The sequence below is a fragment of the Hyperolius riggenbachi genome, chromosome 7, assembly GCF_040937935.1.
Source record: "Hyperolius riggenbachi isolate aHypRig1 chromosome 7, aHypRig1.pri, whole genome shotgun sequence".
NCBI classification, from domain to species: Eukaryota; Metazoa; Chordata; class Amphibia; order Anura; family Hyperoliidae; genus Hyperolius; species Hyperolius riggenbachi.
In genome coordinates this window covers 150,542,089-150,560,391 of record NC_090652.1, presented here as the reverse complement: position 1 = coordinate 150,560,391, position 18,303 = coordinate 150,542,089, and positions in this window count along the sequence as shown.

Genomic DNA, 18,303 nt, shown 5'->3' with positions numbered 1-18,303 from the left:
TCCCGGTGTGACCAAGGTGCTGCCTCCCGCCCACAGGCGCATCCGGTTGCTGAACGGGTTGCTTGCCCGGGCCATGTGCTCCCAGCTCCTGCCATATTCCTTTGTGCAGGAGGGGAGTGACATCAGAGCGCTGCTGCAGGTTGGGATCCAGGAGTGGCAAGTCCTCAGCCGCCACTATTTCTCCCGCAGGGCGATCCCAGCACTGCACCGCTCTGCCATGGAGAACGTGGGCCGCGTGCTGGATCACGCTGTCAGTGCGCGGATCCACATAACCATGGATTCCTGAAGCAGCCGGTTTGGGACAGAGCGCTATCTGTCCTTTACGGCCCACTGGATCAGCCTGGTGGAAAGCCCGAGCGAGGAAGCAGCAGGTCCATCCTCGGGCGCAGCAGCACCAGTCGCCCACTACGTGGTGCCACCGCGCAGGGTCAGGGGAGAAGCAGCAGCTCCCACCGCCAAGCGATCCCGTCTCTTCAGCAGTGTGAAGGCCCACCACTGCCAAGCATTGCTGGAGATGAAAAGCCTGGGGAAAAACTCCTTGACGGCATCCAACGTGCTCCGGTACCTCAGGGAGCAGGAGAGGACGTGGCTGACCCCCAGAGGCCTCACTGTGGGATTGGTGGTGTCCGACAATGCCGCCAACCTGCTGTCTGCTATCAGCAGTGGAGACTTGCTCCACGTCCCTTGCTTGGCCCACGTCCTGAACCTGGTGGTGCAAAAGTTCATGCGCACCTACCTGGGGATGGAGGAGCTGTTAGAAGCGGCGCGGAAAATTGTGCGCACTTTCCGCCGCTCAGCAGCTGCAGCAGCAAAACTGGCAGACATCCAGCAGCAGGAGGGCCTGCCACGACACCACCTCATCATAGATCTGCCAACTCACTGGAACTCCACCCTGGCGATGTTGGAGCGGCTGGTTGAGCAGAGGAGGGCTGTCAACCGGTACATCTATGATGCCACTGTTGCCGGCACCGGCAGCAGAAGCAGCACCACACTCCAGCTCCTCACCAACGTGCAATGGGGGCAGATGCAGCAGGTCTGCTTGGTGTTGGCTCCCTTCCTGCAGGGAACCAACCTGGTGAGTGAACAACGGGCATCCCTCTGCCAGTGGGTGCCCTTTGTTTGTCTGCTGGACAGGGCACTTGGCGATTTTGTGGATTTGGGAGAGGAGGCCCTGAAGCAGCTGGAACAGCAGCCGCCTGCACAGTCCACTGCTCCGCAGGTATTTGAGTCCCTGGGGAGGAGGAGTTGGAGGTGCTGGACGTTGCTGCTGGGGGGGGACATCGGAGCGCAGCAGCAGTGGTGCGAGGGTGGAGAGAGGAGGAAGAGTCTCAGGGGCAAGAGGAGGAGGAGGAGGACGCTGACCCTGATGTCTCTGTTAGACAGTCCACCCTGTTCCCCATGGCAGGGCACATACTGCGCTGCCTGCGCACAGACCCCAGGGTCAAGCGGATGCAAGCGAAGGAGGACGCTTGCATCAGCATGATCCTGGACCCACGGCTGAGGGGGAGGTGGGATCAGTTTCTGCCTGCCAGAGACCGTGAGCAGCGAGCAAGGGAGTTGCAGGAGATCCTTGTTCGGTGACTGGAGGAAGCCTTCCCCCCGCCTTCCACTCCCTCTGTCCCTGTCCAGCAGCCAGCAGCACAGCAGCAGGTACCTGCGGCCAGCAGCAGCGTCAGGCACCCAGGAGACCTGCTGTCATTGATGCAGGCGTTCTACATGAAGGTACAGCAGCCGAGAGAGGAGGTGCGGGCAGCAGCCACCTTCGGTGGGAGTCACAGCCAGCGCATGATCCGGATGGTGGCCGACTACATGGGGTCCTTCAGTGGGCTTGACACCAGCAGCGAAGAGCCTGTGGACCCCATGGAGTACTGGGTGGAGTGCTTGCACATCTGGAGGGAGCTTGCGCAGTACGCCCTGGAGGTATTGTCTTGCCCCCCTTCCAGTGTGCTGTCTGAGAGGTGCTTCAGTGCGGCCGGTGGCGTGGTCGTCTGTCCACAGAGGGCGTGGACAGACTGACATTTTTGAAGATTAACCAGGCCTGGATAGAAGGCACGTTTCTGGCACCTGTTGTCAACGAAAGGAGGACATGAGGTGCCTGCCTGGGAATTACAATACATTGCCTGCTGCCTGCTGCCTGCCATACGTGACGACTCCTCCTCCTCCTGCTGGCCTGCTGCATTGATTTACCTATGAATTTATTTATTTATTGTATTTCTACCTGACTCCTGCTGCTGCTGCTGGCCTGCTGCATTGATTTACCTATGAATTTATTTATGTATTTATTGTATATCCACCTGACTCCTACTGCTGCTGCTGGCCTGCTGCATTGATTTACCTATGAATTTATTTATGTATTTATTGTATTTCTACCTGACTCCTGCTGCTGCTGCTGGCCTGCTGCATTGATTTACCTATGAATTTATTTATGTATTTATTGTATTTCTACCTGACTCCTGCTGCTGCTGCTGGCCTGCTGCATTGATTTACCTATGAATTTATTTATGTATTTATTGTATTTCTACCTGACTCCTGCTGCTGCTGCTGGGCTGCTGCATTGATTTACGTATGAATTTATTTATGTATTTATTGTATTTCTACCTGACTCTTGCTGCTGCTGCTGCTGGCCTGCTGCATTGATTTACCTATTCATTTATTTATGTATTTATTGTTTTTCTACCTGACTCCTCCTGCTGCTGCTGGCCTGCTACATTGATTTACCTATGAATTTATTTATGTATTTATTGTATTTATAAAGCGGCAACATATTACACCACGCTCATTTTCACCCTGCTGCTGTCAGTGGTCCCACCACCAGGGTCCACACTATGTATTGCCTGCTGCCAGTGCCACACGTCACTCCTCCTCCTGCTGTTTTATTTATCCTGCTGCTGTCAGTGGTCCCACCGCCAGGGTCCACACTATGCATTGCCTGCTTTCAGTGCCACACGTCACTCCACCTCCTCCTCCTGCGGCTGTTGTATTTATCCTGCTGCTGTCAGTGGTCCCCCCGCCAGGGTCCACACTATGCATTGCCTTCTGCCAGTGCCACACGTCACTCCTCCTCCTACTGCTGCTGTTGTATTTATCCTGCTGCTGTCAGTGGTCCCACCGCCAGGGTCCACACTATGCATTGCCTGCTGCCAGTGCCACACACACGTCACTCCTCCTCCTACTCCTGCTGCTGTTGTATTTATCCTGCTGCTGTCAGTGGTCCCACCGCCAGGGTCCACACTATGCATTGCCTGCTGTCAGTGCCACACGTCACTCCACCTCCTCCTCCTGCTGCTGTTGTATTTATCCTGCTGCTGTCAGTGGTCCCACCGCCAGGGTCCACACTATGCATTGCCTGCTGTCAGTGCCACACGTCACTCCACCTCCTCCTCCTGCTGCTGTTGTATTTATCCTGCTGCTGTCAGTGGTCCCACCGCCAGGGTCCACACTATGCATTGCCTTCTGCCAGTGCCACACGTCACTCCTCCTCCTCCTGCTGCTGTTGTATTTATCCTGCTGCTGTCAGTGGTCCCACCGCCAGGGTCCACACTATGCATTGCCTGCTGCCAGTGCCACACACACGTCACTCCTCCTCCTCCTGCTGCTGCTGCTGTATTTATACTCCTGCTGTCAGTGGTCCCACCACCAGGGTCAACACAATACATTGCCTGCTGCCAGTGACACACGTCACTCCTCCTCCTGCTGCTGCTGTATTTATCCTCCTGCTGCTGTATTTATCCTCCTGCTGTCATTGGTCCCACCGCCAGGGTCCACACAATGCATTGCCTGCTCCTAGTGCCACACGTCACGTTTTTAGTTTTGTTTTTTTAAGTACACCCATTTCAATGTGGAGTCCCTTTAAAAAAAACACAAAAAAAACCCCGAATTCGCGAACACGAATTTTTACAGAATTTTGAGGCGTAACCCCGAACCAAATATGAATTTGAACCGAATTTCGTGGTCGAAGGCGAATTCGAATTCGAATGTCATGCGGACCCGAATTCGAATGTACCCGAACCGAATTTTGGTACATCTGAGCATGCCTGTACAGTAGATGTAGAAATAATAATTATTTCATATCTCTTGTGCTCTTAAACAAAGCGTTAAGTGCTTGAATGGTCTCCCTGTCATTTGACATTTGCACTTTCCAATTCATAAATAATTTTGGCAAGCAAGCTTGTTTATTCCTACATCATTAGAGAGGGAGTGTTGCGTTAACTATGTAAATATATACCTTTCAAATTACAAACTAACTGTACTGTTATTTTTAGCAATAAAAAAACGGAATTTGAAATGCTTCATTAGATGCGACTCTTCATCAAGACTTGCAAAACAAAAGGCTGAACTTTTGGTAATTGCTTTGTGAAATTGTCATTTTATAAATGCAATTTAGAAGTGGTTTTATTGCTGCAGAACTCAGATAAAAACCTTGTTGGAAATGTTTTACATAAATAAATCAATTAACATCAAAAAGAATCAGTGTCAGACGGTTGGGTAGATGACTGCCTAACGAAGAAACATAAATAAAATAAACCCTGCTTTTCCATTGTGTCGAGAAATCTAACGGTACAGGAAAATCGCATTGAAAGGATTAAAGAAAATCTAACAGTACTGAAGAATTAGATATAAATGGATTTTCTTTGGCTTCTGTTCACAACACAAATGTGCCGGTGTTTCATGCGCCAACAAGAAATAATCATAATTACAAGAGATATAGATGTTTAATTTTCCAAGGATGATTTCTACTGTAGGAGATTACATGGGGAAGCACATGTTCAGGATGACCAGTAAGTGATTTGTTCTTCTCTAATTAGCTGGTTGTGATCATTTGATAATATCTCTTGTTTGCTTCCTGAGTAGGGTCCAACATGAAACAGAAGTGAGACTTGATCACATGATTGTGGCCATCCAGTCAAGGAAGAACCAATCATTCACTTGAACAAATACATCACATGCTTCTACAGGAATTTTCCTACAGTAGAAATTACCTTTAGGAGAAGTTGATTGCTTCAACGTATATACATATTACAAGTAAAAATCTCATATCCCATTTATTAATACTTAATTTATAATGACTTATTACTTAATTTATAATTATACAGTACATTAATTTTGCTCTCTTGAACAGCCATCTGGTTTCCTACTGTTAACCTGTACTCAGGGGCGTAACAATAGACCCTGCAAGGGATGCAGCTGCAGGGGGGCCCAGAAGTCACATAGGGCCCCATCCTTAGAGATTGACAACTAAGGGTGAGGAGAGAAAAAACTTTCTGCTCTCTGCACAATTGTTCTAATGACTGCATCTACTCAGCCACTGATAACGAATCATACAAAGTTTTGTAGACAAAGATTATATATATATATATATATATATATATATATATATAGACAGTCGCTATTCAGTGTGCAGGGGGAGGGGGCTCCATCCAAAGTTTTGCAGGGGGGCCCAGCGATTTCTAGTTACGGCCCTGCCTGTACTGCTTAATCAAAGGGAAAGGTTGGGGACCCCTGCTATAGAGGCTTCCCACACCATCCTTTGGTGCCCTGTCGATGCGCACAGATCCCCTCTCCCCCCCCCCCCCCCCCCCCGAGAATGCTGACAAGGAGTAGTTGGGAAGAACCTTGAGGCCACGCTCCTCTTCAGACATGAGCATGGCTGTTCTGCACCTGCTTGAGTAAGGACATGTCTGCTCAGTAGGCCAGAGCCACTTATCCAGGAGTGGCTCCGTGCTACTCAGCAGGCATGGCAATGCTCACACTGGTGCAGCTGTGCTCATGCCAGAAGAGGAGTGCAGCTTCAAAGCTGAGGAGGGACCAGGGCAGCGGTGGGGGAGCGGAGGACAGCATGAGAAACATCTGGAGGATGCAAAGACTTCCCTCTCCTTAGGTAAGTATTTACTTTTCTTAAATGTTTGAAGTCTTGAGTTCTCTTTAAGCATTGGCCATATCTTTTTTTTTACAAGGTTTTCAATGTCTTTGTTGTATTAGCATCCCACTCCTCACATGTGGGTAGGAGGAGTGAAGGAGGGGGGCTTTATGTTAATGCTGCTGAACAAGCAGTTACTGCAGGTGGTGCAGGCAGAGAAGAGATCAACCCGACATAAGCACGTTAAATTACACATAAAGAAAACCTTGCGTGGCAGATACAAGCAAACGGCTTTTACTTTCTGGATGACCATCATAAGCTATAGTTTTACTATGAAACCATAAACATCAATAACAAGAAACTTAGGGAGAAAGCCTTGTCTTTATGAAAAAAAATCACTTTTGAATATAGACTATGGAGTCTTTAAGAATCCTGGGTGGTTTTAGTTCTTGACTTAGTTCCTGTTCCTAAACCGTTTTAATATTAATTAAGAAGTTGCTACTTCACAACAGTACTTTTTTCCTTATGCAATTAGCACTAGAACTAATTAATTTAATGATATTGTTGTGTTATGTGAAGTGTTGTTTTTTTTCGTCACAAGAAAGAATAAAAAGAAAAAGTAGGTTTGCTTTAAAATCCCCAAATGTTTCCTAGGATGCAGTTGATGGCAAATTATAGGAGTCATTAGGATTATTTGCATCGTAAAGCAAAAACAATATAGCACAGCTCTGCCATATTTAAGCAGATTGAGACGAAATGTTGCCTTTTTTTTCCAAAGCATGTTCTTATTAAAGTACGCCTGTCTGGCACCTAATTACGAAATGTGAGCTGTGCCATCTATAAAACTCATTACTAGGAAAGCCAAAAGAATGGGATTGCCAAATTATCGCATTGCCAACAGAAGGGGTGAAAATGCATCCATTTATTAGCTTAGAAAGTTTTAGTAAACAGTTATGTCCTGGCTAAGATTTAGTGTAGTGACATGCCACAATTATGTGTGCATACAAATAACAAAAGCAGATTGTTCATGTGGCTCAGTGCGCAAAGTGGGAGGTTTAGATACTGATTAACAAATTGCATTACATTTTTCAAGTCCATACAAAGGTACATAAAACCTTATCACTCAGGACACATCAAACTGTCTGGCATTTTATGGGATGATGGCTTATTTCCTCTTACAAGCTTTATTATGTTTATAAAGTAACCATTCTTTCTCTAATTATAAAAGCAACACAGCAGCCTTGGCTTCTGCTTCCACCTGTTAGAGCCCCAAACAAATGCAGAACAGGTTAACCGGGGGACTACTGCAGACTGACTGCTTCACCACCTGCTATGGGGTGGTTTCAGAATCAGGTTGGCATGAATAAAGGTGACAAAGCTATGCACAAGCCACTGAGCTATGTGTACACCACCAATATTATTTTTAGCATTGTGCAGCACATAAAATGTTAGTGTTCTCCAGGCAACTCGCCTACCCTGCTGTTCAATCAAATATTTCTTCTTTCTCCTCCATGCTGAAATTGTCAGTAAGAGCCATGTACATGCATACCAATGGTAACTCTTGTTTTTGAACCAAATTCCTCAACCCACTCCTTAGTCATCCCTCTTTTAGATATTGAATGTGTATGTATAGGTTTAAATTAATAAATGTTTAAATTATACATCATTGTAGTGTTGGTGTTCGAATTCAGGGATCCTGCAGCCTGAATTATGCTTAACAACGCACTTCAGCACCCAAGGTAGGGGACAGGGTCACGGAGTTGTGGTCCATGTTGTACTTCATGTGACTCCAATGCTTCCTCCTTCCAAGTCAGATGGACCTCCCTGTGACCCTGTCCACTAGTTTAGGTGCTGAAGTCCGGTGTTCGACATATTTCAGGTTTCTGAATTCAGGATCCTGAATTCGAACACCAACACTATGTATTTGTACTTGTTTTACTTAATGTCCAGATTGTACTTTGTGTTTAACTACTCATAGGAATATGCGCCCACTATTGTCTGTTGTATGCAGGTAGTCCCCGGTTAACAAACGAGATTGGGACTGTAGGTTCATTCTTAACCTGAATCAGTTTTTACGTTGGAACGGATATACTTTTCTTTTAAATATCAGGCCAGGATGACTGGGACATGTAGTCTCTCTGCAGAGCCACGGAGATTAGCCTAAAATAGCTCAGTGCAAGAGAGCACACAGTATTATTGACACATTACCGTACATAGTGAAAAGAGGGTACTTAGCTCCACATTATTATTTAACACTTGACTTCCTGGTGTGCCAGCTTGTCTGCTTCTGGTGCTGTCTTGATGTCTGCTCTGCACAGGACAGTGCTCTGAGCTCTCCTGCTCTTACAGCTCTCTCCTCACCCCAACCTGTGTCTGTGTGTTTTGGAGGATATTCCCTTTCAGCCTCAGTAATGTGAAGTCACAGGGGGGCTGGCGGCCGAAATTTAGCAATAGTAGTGTGAAGTCGGAGGGGGGCTGCAGGCTTCAGTCATGTGAAACTGAAGCACCACAGCTAGTGACCTCCAGCAGAGTTCAGCCCATCAGCAGGGATTGGAATTTTGGCACAGAAACACACTTAGCAGCAGCTACTCAGCGAGGCAGCGTGGGATTAGCAACACAACAGGGACTGATGTCACATCCTCTTCTGATTGCCTACTCCTCTCTCCTCAAACTTTTTTTTTAAGCGTCTTTGTTTATACAGGGAGTCCCTGACTCCCTAAAAGAGATGCCGACACCCAAAGATGACGTCATCACGACGGAGCGACGGGATTAGCGTCCTTTCACATCGGCGTGTCGTTCGTAAGTCGAGCGTTGGTAAGTCAGGGACTACCTGTACTCTATACATCACTCCAAAAGATGCTGGTGCTTAAAATATTTCATTGCTTTAAAGTGCAGTGTTTGCCTCAACTACCTATCAGCCCCTCCACCTATCCTTCCACACCTTCATGGCACCTTTCCTGACCCCCACCTAACCACCCATTCTTCATTCACTCTTCCATCACCATGTCAACTCTCATGAGCCCCTCCTCTCCCTCCTATATCTTTCCATCCTTCCATGTAACCTCTCTAGATCCCCACACACCTACTCAACCTTCATGTACTCCTCCAACTCCCACATCACCTTACTTCACTATCTACTCGCCCACGCCCCCTCCATTCACATGCTTTATTCACCCCATTTCTATACCTCCTCTCGTCTTGTACACTGCACAGCCCTGTTCTCCACCACAAGCATTACCCATGGTATTTTTCCCCCACCCATCTTAAAATACCCATTCTTGTCAGCTCTACTTATTCCCACTGTCTTACCAGTACTGTACATTATGAGCAGATACAGAGTTGTTTATAGCCATTTTGGTGCCCTAGGCAGGACAACCCACTGTTACCCAACCCTTCTGCCCCCTCCTAATAGAAAAAAAGTTCAAAAGCAATACATAACATTATTTTATATCCCACCCACTATGCGGATTAACCTAAATTCCCTATGAACTCCCCACAAACCATTAACCCTTACTGCTCTAACCTGAAACTTTTTCCTGAACTCAACCCTTTGATGATACCATAAAATTAACCCTGACCTTTATATGAAGCCTGACACAAGGCTTATTTGCTTAACCACTATAATGATCCTTAACACTAACGTATAGAAAACCTTATTGTAGATGCTGATCTAAGGTAATCCTATAGCCTAACCCTATTTATGCTAAAAAAAACAAACAAACTATGGGCCCGATCAAATTCACTTTTTCTCCACTCTTACCCATCTTATCATTACAATGCCTTTTTTCTGTACTCTTTCACCTACATTCTGATACTTTTTAAATTGCAGAGTGCTGAAACTTTATTTATATATATATATACAGAAGATGAAAAATTATCTCCTAGGAAAAAACATAGGAAACTATGTGAATTGAATAAGGGCCAATTTCTCATCAACATGCAATAGTTTATCATCTTTACCTATACTGTTAGCTGGAATAAATGGAGCACCTGTATATACTGTATAAGTATTTCCTTCATCTCACTGGAAGTATTTCTGTTTTAGTAATGTGGAATGGCACATATTGGTAGTAGCATTTCAATGAAGGACAAGGTGTGCACCATACTAGTGGCTATACTAAATTTTGCAGGCTGCTCACATGGTACTGTACTATACTGTCATGTCCCATCTCAATATACCTCAGTGAAGGCTAAGATAGTGCGGTAATTTACAGCCAGCACCTTTATATAAATTATTAAGGCCGGTTCACATTACAAACGCGGATGGCCACGCATGCGGAACGCAACGCGTACGAACGCACGCCATCCGCGTTTGTATGCGTTGCGGGGCTGATCCCATCACTGAAAAGTGAATGGGACAGCCGCGCATTTTTGCTAAATCTGCGTGCAGCATGCGTTCCCGGACCGCACAGGTCCGGAACGCATGCAGTGTGAACATCAGACAGTGCACTCTATGCACTGTCTAATGTCGTGCGTGTCGGGCACCCGCACGTGTTTCCAAAACGCGGCTGGAAACGCGTGTAGTGTGAACGGGCCCATGACTATTAACAGCCACACTGCTGTTCCCGCACTCATTGAACAGAATCAGCGCAATGGACAGGTCATGTGATTAACTGCAAGTGGAACTATTTTAGTGTAAAATATTTTATTTCAATGTAATAAATTCCTGTACACCCATCTGAATGTGAGATAACATTTGCCTGTGCATCATTAAATCATTCGAAGAATTAAGTAGTGATGCCTTGCAACAATTTTGTGTACTTAGTGTCTCAAGTTTGAATACCTCAGGTCTCCGCCTCTAGTGTCTCCACCCCACTACCCTTTAGATAGTAAGCAGGCAGTGACCTCGCCCTAGTGTTCCTTGTTTCTGCTGTTCCTTATCATCTGAATGTGTGCCAGCATTGGTGATGTCTCAAACCACACAACAACTAATGAGTGTACATAAGTATTTGTACTTGTGTTGATTGATGTGCTGATTGTACAATGTACAATGTTTGAAATCTTATATATCTATGGGTTGGTCCTGACATCACACTGTGGGAGGAGTTTCCCCACAATATCAGCCATACAGAGCAGTGTTGGACTGGGAGGTGGAAAAACTGAGGAAATCCACCTGCTGGTCAAGCTGATCAGACCCCTCTAGCAGAGAGCTCTGTTGGTGGGGAGAAAAAAAGGGGGGGGGGGAGGGGTCACTTGTGTGCTGTGTTGTGCGGCCCTGCAGCTTGGCCTTAAAGCTGCAGTGGCCAATTTAATGAAAGATTGCCTGGTCTTTAGGGGGGTTTATCACTGCGGTCCTCAAGAAGTAAAAAAAAACATTTTTCCTTTGAATTTTTAAAATCTAATTTTCTTATTCTCACTATACTCCTTAACATACATAGCAATTTTGGTGACAATAGCATGTAAAGAGGCATTGCTCTTAACCGCTAAAGTTGGCAAGAGATTGCACAAAAATTATGCAAAATTACAAATGGACTATATGAAATCAGTACAATGTCCAAATCGTAATTACGTATGGCTGTAATTGTGAAAATGAATGTAAAATTTTACGTAATTGTAATTAGCAGATTAAGATCATCACAAACTACCGCTCAAGTTTACTGTTATGTGCAGCACATAAAATGTTAGTGTTCTCCAGGCAACTCGCCTACCCTGCTGTTCAATCAAATATTTCTTCTTTCTCCTCCATGCTGAAATTGTCAGTAAGAGCCATGTACATGCATACCAATGGTAACTCTTGTTTTTGAACCAAATTCCTCAACCCACTCCTTAGTCATCCCTCTTTTAGATATTGAATGTGTATGTATAGGTTTAAATTAATAAATGTTTAAATTATACATCATTGTAGTGTTGGTGTTCGAATTCAGGGATCCTGCAGCCTGAATTATGCTTAACAACGCACTTCAGCACCCAAGGTAGGGGACAGGGTCACGGAGTTGTGGTCCATGTTGTACTTCATGTGACTCCAATGCTTCCTCCTTCCAAGTCAGATGGACCTCCCTGTGACCCTGTCCACTAGTTTAGGTGCTGAAGTCCGGTGTTCGACATATTTCAGGTTTCTGAATTCAGGATCCTGAATTCGAACACCAACACTATGTATTTGTACTTGTTTTACTTAATGTCCAGATTGTACTTTGTGTTTAACTACTCATAGGAATATGCGCCCACTATTGTCTGTTGTATGCAGGTAGTCCCCGGTTAACAAACGAGATTGGGACTGTAGGTTCATTCTTAACCTGAATCAGTTTTTACGTTGGAACGGATATACTTTTCTTTTAAATATCAGGCCAGGATGACTGGGACATGTAGTCTCTCTGCAGAGCCACGGAGATTAGCCTAAAATAGCTCAGTGCAAGAGAGCACACAGTATTATTGACACATTACCGTACATAGTGAAAAGAGGGTACTTAGCTCCACATTATTATTTAACACTTGACTTCCTGGTGTGCCAGCTTGTCTGCTTCTGGTGCTGTCTTGATGTCTGCTCTGCACAGGACAGTGCTCTGAGCTCTCCTGCTCTTACAGCTCTCTCCTCACCCCAACCTGTGTCTGTGTGTTTTGGAGGATATTCCCTTTCAGCCTCAGTAATGTGAAGTCACAGGGGGGCTGGCGGCCGAAATTTAGCAATAGTAGTGTGAAGTCGGAGGGGGGCTGCAGGCTTCAGTCATGTGAAACTGAAGCACCACAGCTAGTGACCTCCAGCAGAGTTCAGCCCATCAGCAGGGATTGGAATTTTGGCACAGAAACACACTTAGCAGCAGCTACTCAGCGAGGCAGCGTGGGATTAGCAACACAACAGGGACTGATGTCACATCCTCTTCTGATTGCCTACTCCTCTCTCCTCAAACTTTTTTTTTAAGCGTCTTTGTTTATACAGGGAGTCCCTGACTCCCTAAAAGAGATGCCGACACCCAAAGATGACGTCATCACGACGGAGCGACGGGATTAGCGTCCTTTCACATCGGCGTGTCGTTCGTAAGTCGAGCGTTGGTAAGTCAGGGACTACCTGTACTCTATACATCACTCCAAAAGATGCTGGTGCTTAAAATATTTCATTGCTTTAAAGTGCAGTGTTTGCCTCAACTACCTATCAGCCCCTCCACCTATCCTTCCACACCTTCATGGCACCTTTCCTGACCCCCACCTAACCACCCATTCTTCATTCACTCTTCCATCACCATGTCAACTCTCATGAGCCCCTCCTCTCCCTCCTATATCTTTCCATCCTTCCATGTAACCTCTCTAGATCCCCACACACCTACTCAACCTTCATGTACTCCTCCAACTCCCACATCACCTTACTTCACTATCTACTCGCCCACGCCCCCTCCATTCACATGCTTTATTCACCCCATTTCTATACCTCCTCTCGTCTTGTACACTGCACAGCCCTGTTCTCCACCACAAGCATTACCCATGGTATTTTTCCCCCACCCATCTTAAAATACCCATTCTTGTCAGCTCTACTTATTCCCACTGTCTTACCAGTACTGTACATTATGAGCAGATACAGAGTTGTTTATAGCCATTTTGGTGCCCTAGGCAGGACAACCCACTGTTACCCAACCCTTCTGCCCCCTCCTAATAGAAAAAAAGTTCAAAAGCAATACATAACATTATTTTATATCCCACCCACTATGCGGATTAACCTAAATTCCCTATGAACTCCCCACAAACCATTAACCCTTACTGCTCTAACCTGAAACTTTTTCCTGAACTCAACCCTTTGATGATACCATAAAATTAACCCTGACCTTTATATGAAGCCTGACACAAGGCTTATTTGCTTAACCACTATAATGATCCTTAACACTAACGTATAGAAAACCTTATTGTAGATGCTGATCTAAGGTAATCCTATAGCCTAACCCTATTTATGCTAAAAAAAACAAACAAACTATGGGCCCGATCAAATTCACTTTTTCTCCACTCTTACCCATCTTATCATTACAATGCCTTTTTTCTGTACTCTTTCACCTACATTCTGATACTTTTTAAATTGCAGAGTGCTGAAACTTTATTTATATATATATATACAGAAGATGAAAAATTATCTCCTAGGAAAAAACATAGGAAACTATGTGAATTGAATAAGGGCCAATTTCTCATCAACATGCAATAGTTTATCATCTTTACCTATACTGTTAGCTGGAATAAATGGAGCACCTGTATATACTGTATAAGTATTTCCTTCATCTCACTGGAAGTATTTCTGTTTTAGTAATGTGGAATGGCACATATTGGTAGTAGCATTTCAATGAAGGACAAGGTGTGCACCATACTAGTGGCTATACTAAATTTTGCAGGCTGCTCACATGGTACTGTACTATACTGTCATGTCCCATCTCAATATACCTCAGTGAAGGCTAAGATAGTGCGGTAATTTACAGCCAGCACCTTTATATAAATTATTAAGGCCGGTTCACATTACAAACGCGGATGGCCACGCATGCGGAACGCAACGCGTACGAACGCACGCCATCCGCGTTTGTATGCGTTGCGGGGCTGATCCCATCACTGAAAAGTGAATGGGACAGCCGCGCATTTTTGCTAAATCTGCGTGCAGCATGCGTTCCCGGACCGCACAGGTCCGGAACGCATGCAGTGTGAACATCAGACAGTGCACTCTATGCACTGTCTAATGTCGTGCGTGTCGGGCACCCGCACGTGTTTCCAAAACGCGGCTGGAAACGCGTGTAGTGTGAACGGGCCCATGACTATTAACAGCCACACTGCTGTTCCCGCACTCATTGAACAGAATCAGCGCAATGGACAGGTCATGTGATTAACTGCAAGTGGAACTATTTTAGTGTAAAATATTTTATTTCAATGTAATAAATTCCTGTACACCCATCTGAATGTGAGATAACATTTGCCTGTGCATCATTAAATCATTCGAAGAATTAAGTAGTGATGCCTTGCAACAATTTTGTGTACTTAGTGTCTCAAGTTTGAATACCTCAGGTCTCCGCCTCTAGTGTCTCCACCCCACTACCCTTTAGATAGTAAGCAGGCAGTGACCTCGCCCTAGTGTTCCTTGTTTCTGCTGTTCCTTATCATCTGAATGTGTGCCAGCATTGGTGATGTCTCAAACCACACAACAACTAATGAGTGTACATAAGTATTTGTACTTGTGTTGATTGATGTGCTGATTGTACAATGTACAATGTTTGAAATCTTATATATCTATGGGTTGGTCCTGACATCACACTGTGGGAGGAGTTTCCCCACAATATCAGCCATACAGAGCAGTGTTGGACTGGGAGGTGGAAAAACTGAGGAAATCCACCTGCTGGTCAAGCTGATCAGACCCCTCTAGCAGAGAGCTCTGTTGGTGGGGAGAAAAAAAGGGGGGGGGGGGAGGGGTCACTTGTGTGCTGTGTTGTGCGGCCCTGCAGCTTGGCCTTAAAGCTGCAGTGGCCAATTTAATGAAAGATTGCCTGGTCTTTAGGGGGGTTTATCACTGCGGTCCTCAAGAAGTAAAAAAAAACATTTTTCCTTTGAATTTTTAAAATCTAATTTTCTTATTCTCACTATACTCCTTAACATACATAGCAATTTTGGTGACAATAGCATGTAAAGAGGCATTGCTCTTAACCGCTAAAGTTGGCAAGAGATTGCACAAAAATTATGCAAAATTACAAATGGACTATATGAAATCAGTACAATGTCCAAATCGTAATTACGTATGGCTGTAATTGTGAAAATGAATGTAAAATTTTACGTAATTGTAATTAGCAGATTAAGATCATCACAAACTACCGCTCAAGTTTACTGTTATGTGCAGCACATAAAATGTTAGTGTTCTCCAGGCAACTCGCCTACCCTGCTGTTCAATCAAATATTTCTTCTTTCTCCTCCATGCTGAAATTGTCAGTAAGAGCCATGTACATGCATACCAATGGTAACTCTTGTTTTTGAACCAAATTCCTCAACCCACTCCTTAGTCATCCCTCTTTTAGATATTGAATGTGTATGTATAGGTTTAAATTAATAAATGTTTAAATTATACATCATTGTAGTGTTGGTGTTCGAATTCAGGGATCCTGCAGCCTGAATTATGCTTAACAACGCACTTCAGCACCCAAGGTAGGGGACAGGGTCACGGAGTTGTGGTCCATGTTGTACTTCATGTGACTCCAATGCTTCCTCCTTCCAAGTCAGATGGACCTCCCTGTGACCCTGTCCACTAGTTTAGGTGCTGAAGTCCGGTGTTCGACATATTTCAGGTTTCTGAATTCAGGATCCTGAATTCGAACACCAACACTATGTATTTGTACTTGTTTTACTTAATGTCCAGATTGTACTTTGTGTTTAACTACTCATAGGAATATGCGCCCACTATTGTCTGTTGTATGCAGGTAGTCCCCGGTTAACAAACGAGATTGGGACTGTAGGTTCATTCTTAACCTGAATCAGTTTTTACGTTGGAACGGATATACTTTTCTTTTAAATATCAGGCCAGGATGACTGGGACATGTAGTCTCTCTGCAGAGCCACGGAGATTAGCCTAAAATAGCTCAGTGCAAGAGAGCACACAGTATTATTGACACATTACCGTACATAGTGAAAAGAGGGTACTTAGCTCCACATTATTATTTAACACTTGACTTCCTGGTGTGCCAGCTTGTCTGCTTCTGGTGCTGTCTTGATGTCTGCTCTGCACAGGACAGTGCTCTGAGCTCTCCTGCTCTTACAGCTCTCTCCTCACCCCAACCTGTGTCTGTGTGTTTTGGAGGATATTCCCTTTCAGCCTCAGTAATGTGAAGTCACAGGGGGGCTGGCGGCCGAAATTTAGCAATAGTAGTGTGAAGTCGGAGGGGGGCTGCAGGCTTCAGTCATGTGAAACTGAAGCACCACAGCTAGTGACCTCCAGCAGAGTTCAGCCCATCAGCAGGGATTGGAATTTTGGCACAGAAACACACTTAGCAGCAGCTACTCAGCGAGGCAGCGTGGGATTAGCAACACAACAGGGACTGATGTCACATCCTCTTCTGATTGCCTACTCCTCTCTCCTCAAACTTTTTTTTTAAGCGTCTTTGTTTATACAGGGAGTCCCTGACTCCCTAAAAGAGATGCCGACACCCAAAGATGACGTCATCACGACGGAGCGACGGGATTAGCGTCCTTTCACATCGGCGTGTCGTTCGTAAGTCGAGCGTTGGTAAGTCAGGGACTACCTGTACTCTATACATCACTCCAAAAGATGCTGGTGCTTAAAATATTTCATTGCTTTAAAGTGCAGTGTTTGCCTCAACTACCTATCAGCCCCTCCACCTATCCTTCCACACCTTCATGGCACCTTTCCTGACCCCCACCTAACCACCCATTCTTCATTCACTCTTCCATCACCATGTCAACTCTCATGAGCCCCTCCTCTCCCTCCTATATCTTTCCATCCTTCCATGTAACCTCTCTAGATCCCCACACACCTACTCAACCTTCATGTACTCCTCCAACTCCCACATCACCTTACTTCACTATCTACTCGCCCACGCCCCCTCCATTCACATGCTTTATTCACCCCATTTCTATACCTCCTCTCGTCTTGTACACTGCACAGCCCTGTTCTCCACCACAAGCATTACCCATGGTATTTTTCCCCCACCCATCTTAAAATACCCATTCTTGTCAGCTCTACTTATTCCCACTGTCTTACCAGTACTGTACATTATGAGCAGATACAGAGTTGTTTATAGCCATTTTGGTGCCCTAGGCAGGACAACCCACTGTTACCCAACCCTTCTGCCCCCTCCTAATAGAAAAAAAGTTCAAAAGCAATACATAACATTATTTTATATCCCACCCACTATGCGGATTAACCTAAATTCCCTATGAACTCCCCACAAACCATTAACCCTTACTGCTCTAACCTGAAACTTTTTCCTGAACTCAACCCTTTGATGATACCATAAAATTAACCCTGACCTTTATATGAAGCCTGACACAAGGCTTATTTGCTTAACCACTATAATGATCCTTAACACTAACGTATAGAAAACCTTATTGTAGATGCTGATCTAAGGTAATCCTATAGCCTAACCCTATTTATGCTAAAAAAAACAAACAAACTATGGGCCCGATCAAATTCACTTTTTCTCCACTCTTACCCATCTTATCATTACAATGCCTTTTTTCTGTACTCTTTCACCTACATTCTGATACTTTTTAAATTGCAGAGTGCTGAAACTTTATTTATATATATATATACAGAAGATGAAAAATTATCTCCTAGGAAAAAACATAGGAAACTATGTGAATTGAATAAGGGCCAATTTCTCATCAACATGCAATAGTTTATCATCTTTACCTATACTGTTAGCTGGAATAAATGGAGCACCTGTATATACTGTATAAGTATTTCCTTCATCTCACTGGAAGTATTTCTGTTTTAGTAATGTGGAATGGCACATATTGGTAGTAGCATTTCAATGAAGGACAAGGTGTGC